Raw genomic sequence first — 10,113 nt, forward strand, 5'->3', positions numbered from 1 at the left:
GACCCAAATCTTAGGCAGCTTGCTGAGGCCACAGAGCTCACAGGGGAATTTAGTTTGTTGACTTCCAGCTTGGAATTCTTTGTTACACAAGTGTTGGGGCTCAGAAAATAATGCCCAAAATGTGGCACTTGACGAGCTGAACTAAAGCAGCAGCTTCAAGGGTTCTCTCTGGCTTTCCCCCGCCATCGTGTGTCTGTGACCCTTTCTTTTCTTTTCTTTTCTTTTCTTTTTTTGACCCTTTTCTAAAGCACCAGGAGCATGCTGTCTCTCTGACCTTTTTCTTTTCTTTTCAACCCTTTCTTTTCTAAAGCACCAGGAGGACCTCTTTCTCTGGAAGTTCCCTTACCTGATTAAGAACACTTCTAAAATAAATGCAGCCATCTTAAACCCCCTCCCTATGAATCTCATTAAATAACCAGGAATGATTAATCACCCAAGAAAAGACTGAAAAAGAAGCTACAGCCAGGATACCATACCCAGACCGACTTTTCGTCTTTTCTTCTGAGGGAAGTTCCAAGAGATAACCTGGGAGACTGTATCTGCATAATAAGACAACCTTAGTTCACAGTGCAGTACCACCCCTCACCTTCCATGACTTGTCCACAAGCTATTGTTTGTCCTTCAGTCCCATTCAGCATCCAAAGAGAACCATTTGCAAACCACTGTCAGGTATTTGGGTCCATTCATTTACAGCCCCCCAGCTCCCTTTCCCTAGTGAAGAGAGTATTTAAGTGCCAACCATTGGGCCTTTCTGTGTATGTTCATATTTTTTATATGGCTTCCCTGCTTCATGCATGTTAATAAATTTGTTATGATTTTCTCTTGTTAACCTGTCTTTTATTATAAGGGTGTTGGCTGTGACCCTTAATAAGGTGGAAGAAAGAGATCACCCGTTTCCACTCCTGCACCGGGCTACTCCTAACCACACTCTCAGAAACACATTCTCATGACCAGGTGCAGTGGCTCACACCTGTAATCCCAGCACTTCGGGAGACCAAGATGGATGGATCACTTGAGCCTAGGAGTTCAAGACCAGCCTGGGCAACATAGTGAGACCCGATCTCTAAAAATGGAAGAAGAAAAAAAACACTCTCAAAAGATAACTCCAGAAGTACTTTCTGTGGTGGGCATGTGCCCTGACCCCATGTCAGTGCTTTCAGTTGGCAGACCAGCTTCCTTTGGCTGACATCTGTGCAGTTTCACAGACCTCTACAGATTGGAAATTACAGGCTGGGTGCGGTGGCTCATGCCTGTAAACCCAGCATTTTGGGAGGCAGAAACGGGCAGATCACTCGAGGTCAGGAGTTCCAGAGTAGCCTGGCCAATGTGGTGAAACTCCATCTCTACTAAAAATACAAAAATTAGCCAGGCGTGGTGGTGGGCACCTGTAGTCCCAGCTACTTGGGAGGATGAGCAACGAGAATCGCTGAACCCGAGAGGTGGAAGTTGCAGTGAGCTCACATCGCACCACTGCATACCTGCCTGGGCAATAGAGTGAGATCCCGTCTCAAAAAAAAAAAAGGAAATTGCCTCCCAGGAGATACTGGGTAGGGCTGTGCCTCAGAATCTCCCCATTTTTAGGGAAACCAAAGAAAGTATTAAGATTGTTTTGTTGTTGTTTTGCTGGTCTGCACCCTGTAGGTAACGTTTTCATTGTATTTTGCAGCAGGCCCTTCAACTGTACAGAAAAGAGCTGGCTACTGGCTGCATAGCACTTCCTGAAGGAGTTGGTTCACAAAAGAAGTAAAGCTGTCTTTATTCACAGGTGATACAATTGTGTATGTGGTAATCCAAGGAACCTATAGAGAAACTACTTGAATGGAAAATTTATTTTAGCATGGTCACTGGATACAAGCTCAATATTTTAAATATTGAGTAGTACAGTTCAGTATTAAATATTGACTATTTAGTATAGTTCTATATACTAGCAAAATTATAAAAATTTAAAAGAAATGATCTATGCTAGCCCCTAATATATTGAATTCTGAGAAAAAAGTTTAATACCCTTTACCATGGCTTCTCAACCTTGGTGCTACTGATATTTTGAGCCTATAATTATTTGTTATGGGAATTGTACATTTTGGGATGTTCAGAAGCATCCCTGCCTCTATGCACAAGACTCCATTAGCACTGTCCATCCCCTAGCATAACAGCCAAAAATGACTCCAGATACTGCCCTGGGGGACGGGGAGGATGGGAGCAAAATCACCCCTAGTTAAAAACCACTGCCTACACTGAAAACTATAAAATATTATAGAGAAAAAAAAAGTTAAAGATGTCCATCCATTCTTCCAAAATTTATCTATACGGTCAATGAAAACCCAGTCAAAATGCCAGCATATTTTGTGCATGTCTGCACGTGTGTGTATGTATAAATTAAAAAGCAACTCTAGGCCGGGTGTGGTGGCTCACGCCTGTAACCCCAGCACTTTGGGAGGCCGAGGCGGGCAGATCACTTGAGGTCAGGAGTTTGAGACCAGACTGGCCAACATGGTGAAACCCTGTCTCTATTAAAAATACAAAAAATTAGCTGGGCGTGGTGGCTTGTGCCTGTAATCTCAACTACTCAGGAGGCTGAGGTGGGAGAATCACTTGAAACCGGAGCCGGAGGTTGCAGTGAGCCAAGATTGTGCCACTGCACTCCAGACAGACTGGGCGACAGAGCAAGACTCCGTCTCAAAAAAAGAAAAAAGAAAAGAAAAGAAAAAGAAAAGACATTCTAAAATTACATAGAAAGGCAGAGAATGAAAAATAGCCACAGCAATCTTGAAGAAGTGAAATAAAGCTGGAGGACTGCTGGGCTTGGTGGTTCACACTTGTAATCCCAGCACTTTAGGGGGCCAAGGTGGAAGAATCAGTTGAGTCCAGGAGTTCAAGACCAGCCTGGGGGAACATAGGGAGATCCCGTCCCTACAGAAAATAATTTTTTAAAAATTTAGCCAGGCATGGTGGTGTGCATTTGTGGTCCCAGCTACTTGGGAGGCTGAGGTGGTAGTATTGCTTGAGCCTAGAAGGTCAAGGCTGCAGTGAGCCATGATTGCACCATTGTGCTCCAGCCTGGGCAAAAGTGAGACTGTCTCAAAAAAAAAAAAGCTGGAGGACACACTTTTCTCTATGTATGCTGTACTTCAACTTTTTAAAAAGTGAATAACACTAAAAGATGTTGAATGAATAACTTCCAAACCACTAGTGGGTATAAAAGGGCAATAAGAATAATAACAGTACAGGCCGGGCGCGGTGGCTCATGCCTGTAATCCCAGCACTTTGGGAGGCCGTGGCGGGCAGATCACGAGCTCAGGAGATCAAGACCATCCTGGCTAACACGGTGAAACCCCGTGTCTACTAAAAATACAAAAAAAATTAGCTGGGCGTGGTGGCAGGTGCCTGTAGTCCCAGCTACTCGGGAGGCTGAGGCAGGAGAATGGCATGAACCTGGGAGGCGGAGCTTGCAGTGAGCTGAGATTGCACAACTGCACTCCAGCCTGGGCGAAAGAGCAAGACTCCGTCTTAAAAAAAAAAAAAAAAAAGAATAACAGTACAAAGTACAATAGAAGACAGGAAAAATTTGAAACAGAAGTACAGAAACTCTTGTTTAATAGAAAGTACTAAATGAGACAGTAAAAGTTAATAAAAATATGTCAGTAATCACAAGGAGTGTAAATGAATTGAACTTGCGAGATAAAAGACAGATGTTGGTCTGGGCGTGGTGGCTCATGCCTGTAATCCCAGCACTTTGGGAGGCCGAGGCGGGCGGATCATCTGAGGTCAGGAGTTTGAGACCAGCCTGGCCAACATAGCAAAACCCTATCGCTACTAAAAATACAAAAATTAGCTGGGAATGGTGATGCACATATGTAATCCCAGCTACTCAGGAGGCTGAGGCAGGAGAATCACTTGAACCTGGAGACAGAGGTTGCAGTGAGCTGAGATCATGCCACTGCACTCCAGCCTGGGCAACAGAGTGAGACTCCATCTCAAAATAAAATAAAATACAGATGATTTTAGGTTTAAAAAAATACAATTAAATCCTGAGCTATTTGTAAGAGATATATTTAAGTTCATACAAAGATTTTAAATAGGCTGGGCACAGTGGCTCACACCTGTGATCCCAGCACTTTGGCAGGTCGAGGTGTGTGGATCACGAGGTCAGGAGATCGAGACCATCCTGGCTAACACAGTGAAACCCCATCTCTACTAAAAATACAAAAAATTAGCCAGGTGTGGTGGCGGGCACTTGTGGTCCCAGCTACTCGGGAGGCTGAGGCAGGAGAATGGCATGAACCTAGGAGGCAGAGCTTGCAGTGAGCCGAGATTGCACCACTGCACTCCAGCCTGGGCGACAGAGCGAGACTCCATCTCAAAAAAAGAAAAAAAAAAAGATTTTAAATGAAAGGATCAAAAAAAGGACTGTATCTGAGGTAGGAAGTGGGATTGGACTCCAGAGGCGGTGTTTGGGTACTGGACCAAGTTGAGGATTAGCTAAAACAGGGACGAGGTGGAAGCAGCTTTTCATACGACATGTCCACCAATGTGCCATGTCAGTTTACCACTGCCATGCAGACACCCAAAGTTACCACCTCTTTCCATGGCAACAACCCAATGACCCGGAAGTTACAGCCCTTTTTCTAGAAATGTCTGCATAACCTGCCCCTTGATTTGCATATAATTAAAAGTGTGTGTAAATAACTGCAGAACTGCCTCACCTGACCTCAAATGATTTGCTCCCCTCAGCCTCTCAAAGTACTGGGATTACAGGCGTGAGCCACTGTGCCCAGCCCAGACATAATTTTTTAAAAGGTGAAAATGCAAGCCTAAAACCAGAAGGAAACAGTTTCAACTCATAATTGACAAAGTCCTACAAATCTAAAAGAAATAGAAAACCCCAAAGGGGATAGGGGGCCAGCAAGGTGCACGAGCAATCGATTCTCAAAAGGGAAAAGGCAATTTTCAGAGTGGGAAGTGGGAAGAGTGGTGAGGAGGGTGCCTTAGTCAGGTCTGGCTGCCTTAACACAATACGGAAGACTGGATGCTTAACTGAAATGCACTCTTTCACAGCCCTGGAAGCTGGCAAACCAAGGTCAAGGTGCTGGCAGGGTCGATTCCTTCTCAGGCCTCTCGTTGGCTTGTGGGTGACCACCTTCTCCCTGTGTCTTCACGTGGGCTCCCTCCTGTGCCAGTCTGTGTGCTAATCTCCTCTTCTTGTAAGGACAGCAGTCATACTGGATTAAGGGTCACCCTAATGACCTCATGTTAACTTCATTACCTCTTTAAAGCCCGTATCTCCAAATACAGTCACATTCTGACGTGCTGGGGGTTAGGACTTCAGCATATGATTTTTTTTTTCTTTGAGATGGAGTCTCACTCTGTTGCCAGGCTGGAGTGCAGTGGCGCAATTTTGGCTCACTGCAACCTCTGCCTCCCAGGTTCAAGTGATGCTCCTGCCTCAGCCTCCTGAGTAGCTGGGACTACAGGCGTGCACCACCACGCTTGGCTAATTTTTGAATTTTTAGTAGAGACGAGGTTTCACTGTGTTGGCCAGGATGGTCTCAATCTCTTGACCTCGTGATCCGCCCGCCTCTGCCTCTGAAAGTGCTGGGATTACAGGCGTTGAGTTACCACACCTGGCCACACCATATGATTTTTTGGGGGGTGGGGGAGACATCAGTCCATAAGAGAAGGTTTGCCTAAGTAGAGAGCTATAGGAGTAGGGTGTCAGGAGCAGCCAGTTCCCAGGTATACACTGGAGCCAGAACCCACAGGTTCCTGAAGGCTTAAGGTAGGGCGGGAAGGGAGACATAAAGGGTGATCGATACACTGTGGGCTTGAACCAGTGGGTGGGCGCTGGTGCCATATATTGAGATGGTGAGAACCTGGGGAGGAATAAACTTGAAGGTCGGCCTGGGATGGAGCCCGAGGCATTCCAGCTGTTAGAGGTTGAGTAGGAGAGGAGGAGCCAGAAAAGAAAACCAAAAGGGCCTGGGGAGGAAAATGGAAACCCGAACCTGTAGGGTGATGGAAACTAAAAGAGAATGGCCATCATTGAGTTCTGCTGAGAACCAGGCAGTGGGAGCCCTCTGTTCCAGGGGCAGGCACAGAAGGAGGCATTGTTTGCAGATGACAGAAAAACAAGAAGAGAACTCAGTCTGCTTTTCACTATCACCGTGTGCTGACAATTCTATAAACAGTGTGGGTGATTTATTGGTCTAAGTTCCAAATAACTACGGTGGTTATCTGAGCTTCAGTGGGCACATTCCTATCTCTTGGGCTTTACTAACCCTTGTACTTGGAAGTTCATCCAGAGAACTCACAACGATACTGGGGGCTGCTCTCACATACTCACTTTGCAGGTAAGTTCTTAACGGTTTGGAATCACTAGAGCTCATTGTGGTTGCAGCTTGTGTCTTCAACCCTTAGGATAATACGTATTCCTGTGTTTAAACAGTAGATTCAAAGTAAGCCAGGACAGTGTAGTAATTGTAAAGACCAAAGACACAGAGCATGAGTTACTGTAATTATGTCATTCTCTATGGCCACTTGGAGTTCTGCTTGTGTTTAACATTTAAAACAGTGGGCCGGGCACGGTGGCTCATGCCTGTAATCCCAGCACTTTGGGATGCTGCGGCAGATGGATTACTTGAGTTCAGGAGTTCAAAACTGACCTAAGCAACATAGAAAGACCCCATCTCTACAAAAATTAAAAAATTAGCCAGGCCAGGTGGCACACGCCTGTGGTCCCAGCTACTCAGGAGGCTGAGGTGGGAGGATCACTTGGGCCTGGGAGGTTGAGGCTGCAGTGAGCCATGATTGTGCCACTGCACTTCAGCCTGGGCAACAGAGCGAGACCCTATCTATCTCAAATAAATAAATAAACAATAAAACTGTGGAAAAGAACTGACCATGTGGTATACTTTTATTTGGTAAGTGAAAATTTTAGTTCATGCATGAAATAATTTACCAAATTTGAATATCTTTAAATGGAAATTTATTCTTTTCAAAGTGTTGATTGTTGTTCAGCTAAAGAACAAATCAAGACAGTGCTGATTATTACTTATTACTATGTAATTATTATCAAAAATAACTCTGTTGTATGGAGGAGGAAGATGTTTAAAAATGATCAGCTCCCCTGGTGTCAAATATGCTAGTTATGCCACCAAAATAGTCAGTATTTCATCTTCAAATATAAATACATAAAGGCAAAGCTTACTATCTTCTGGAGGGGTATTTATCCTTTTATTTATTTGCTTATTTATTTTGAGACAGGGTTTCACTCTGTTGCCCAGGCTGGAGTGCAGTGGTGCAATCATAGCTCACTGCAGCTTCGACCTCCTGGGTCCAAGTGATCCTCCCACCTCAACCTCCTAATTAGCTGGGACCACAAGCATGTGCCACCTCACCTGGCTAATCTTTGGTATTTTTTTGTAGAGATAGGTTCTTGCTCTGTTGCCCAGGCTTGTCTCAAGTTCCTGAGTTCAAGTGATCCACCCGCCTCAGCCTCCCAAAGTGCTGGGATTACAGGTGTGAGCTACTGCACCTGGCCTTATCCTTTTAATTGCAGAAGTTGGTGAGGAAAATAATTCAGAGGTTATTCTGGCCAACACAGAGAAATTCTGGGTGAGTTGAGGAAAACATCATATGAACTGTGTCAGCGTTCATATTAAATTAGCTGATGGCCCCATCTGTATTTTCACAGAAATGACTCGTGTGGTGTTTTAGTTTATTGAGTTTCCTTGAATATTTTCTCTTTTTCCAAAGCTATAAAAACTAGTGATTTCCTAATATTTCCCTCTCAAAGCAGTAAAGGGGCTTTAGGAAATTGAAAGGAGGGAATTGGAAAGTTGGTCTCCAAGCCTCTCAGCCCAGCTTCCACCAGAACAAACCCCATTTAAACATTAAAGTCCAGGTGTTATGGGCTAAATTGTGACCCCTCAACATTCACATATTGCAGCCCTAACCACCCGCCAGTCCTCCTCCACTCAGAATATGACTGTATTTGGAGGTCAGGTCTTTACAATGGTGATTAGGTTAAAATCAGGCTATTAGTGAGAGGTGACAGCGTGCTGGCAGTCCTCAGAGCCCTCGCTTGCTCTGGGCACCTCCTCTGCCCGGACTCCCACTTTGGCGGCATTTGAGGAGCCCTTCAGCCCACCACTGCACTGTGGGAGCCCCTTTCTGGGCCGGCCAAGGCTGGAGCCCACTCCCTCAGCTTGCAGGGAGGTGTGGAGGGAGAGGCGCCGGCGGGAACCGGGGCTGCGTGCGGCGCTTGCGGGCCAGCTGGAGTTCCGGGTGGGCGTGGGCTTGACGGCCGGCACTCGGAGCAGCCGGCCAGCCCTGCTGGCCCTGGGCAATGAGGGACTTAGCACCTGGGCCAGCGGCTGCGGAGGGTGTACTGGGTCCCCCAGCAGTGCCAGCCCACCGGCGCTGCACTCGATTTCTCACCGAGCCTTAGCTGCCTTCCCGCGGGGCAGGGCTCGGGACCTGCAGCCCGCCATGCCTGAGCCTCCCACCCACTCCATGGGCTCCTGTGCCGCCGGAGCCTCCCCGACTAGCACCTCTCCCCGCTCCACGGTGCCCAGTCCCATCGACCACCCAAGGGCTGAGGAGTGCGAGCGCACGGCGCGGGACTGGCAGGCAGCTCCACCTGCAGCCCCCGTGCGGGATCCACTAAGTGAAGCCAGCTGGGCTCCTGAATCTGGTGGGGACGTGGAGAAGATTTATGTCTAGCTCAGGGATTGTAAACACACCAATCAGCACCCTGTGTTTAGCTCAAGGTTTGTGAGTGCACCAATCAACACTCTGTATCTAGCTGCTCTGGTGGGGCCTTGGAGAACCTTTGTATCTAGCTCAGGGATTGTAAATGCACCAATCAGCGCCCTGTCAAAACGGACCTCTTGGCTCTACCAATCAGCAGGATGTGGGTAGGGCCAGATAAGAGAATAAAAGCAGGCTGCCCGACCCTGCGGTGGCAACCGGCTTGGGTCTCTTTCTACAGCGTGGGAGTTTTGTTCTTTTGCTCTTTGCGATAAATTTTGGTGGTGCTCACTCTTTGGGTCCTCGCTGCTCTTACGAGCTGTAAAACTCACCGCGAAGGTCTGCAGCTTCACTCCTTGAGCCAGCGAGAGCACGAACCCACCAGAAGGAAGAAACTCCGAACACTTCTGAATATCAGAAGAAACAAACTCCAGACGCGCCACCTTAAGAGCTGTAAGACTCACCTGGAGGGTCCGCGGCTTCATTCTTGAAGTCAGTGAGACCAAGAACCCACCAATTCCGGACACATTAGGGTGGGCCCTAATCCAATAAGACTGGTGTCCGTATAAGAAGAGGAAATTTGGGGAGCCGGCATGGTGGCTCACACCTGTAATCCCAGCACTTTGGGAGGCTAAGGCGGGCAGATCCCTTGAGGCCAGGAATTCGAGACCAGCCTGGCCAACATTCCCCGTCTCTACTGAAAATACAAAAAAATTGGCCCAGCGCGGTGACTCAAGCCTGTAATCCCAGCACTTTGGGAGGCCGAGGCAGGTGGATCACAAGGTCAGAAAATCAACACCATCCTGGCTAAGATGGTGAAATCCTATCTCTACTAAAAATACACACAAAAAAATTAGCTGGGCGTGGTGGCATGTGCCTGTAGTCCCAGTTACTCGGGAGCCCGGGAGGCTGAGGCAGGAGAATTGCTTGAAACCGAGAGGTGGAGGTTGCAGTGAGCCGAGATCGTGCCACTGCACTCCAGCCTGGCTGACAGCGAGACTCTGTCTCGGGGAGAAGAAAAAAAAAAAAAAATTAACCGGACGTGGTGCATGTCTGTAATCCCAGCTACTCAGGAGGCTGAGGCACGAGAATTGCTTGAGCCCAGGAGGCAGAGGTTGCAGTGAGCTGAGATCGCGCCATTGCACTTTAGCCTGGGCGACAGAGCAAGACTCTGTCTCAAAAAAAAAAAAAAAAAAAAAAAAAAAAAAAAAAAAAAAAAAAAAAAAAATTTGGATACAGAGAGACTCCAGAGGTGCACGGTGCACAGAAGGACCACGACGTGAAGATGAAGCAAGTGGGCAGCCATCTGCCAGCCGAGGAGACAGGCCTCAGAGGAAACCCAACCCTGCTGACATCTTGATCGTG

This window comes from Gorilla gorilla, chromosome 7 (assembly GCF_029281585.2).
Source record: "Gorilla gorilla gorilla isolate KB3781 chromosome 7, NHGRI_mGorGor1-v2.1_pri, whole genome shotgun sequence".
Classification (NCBI taxonomy): domain Eukaryota; kingdom Metazoa; phylum Chordata; class Mammalia; order Primates; family Hominidae; genus Gorilla; species Gorilla gorilla.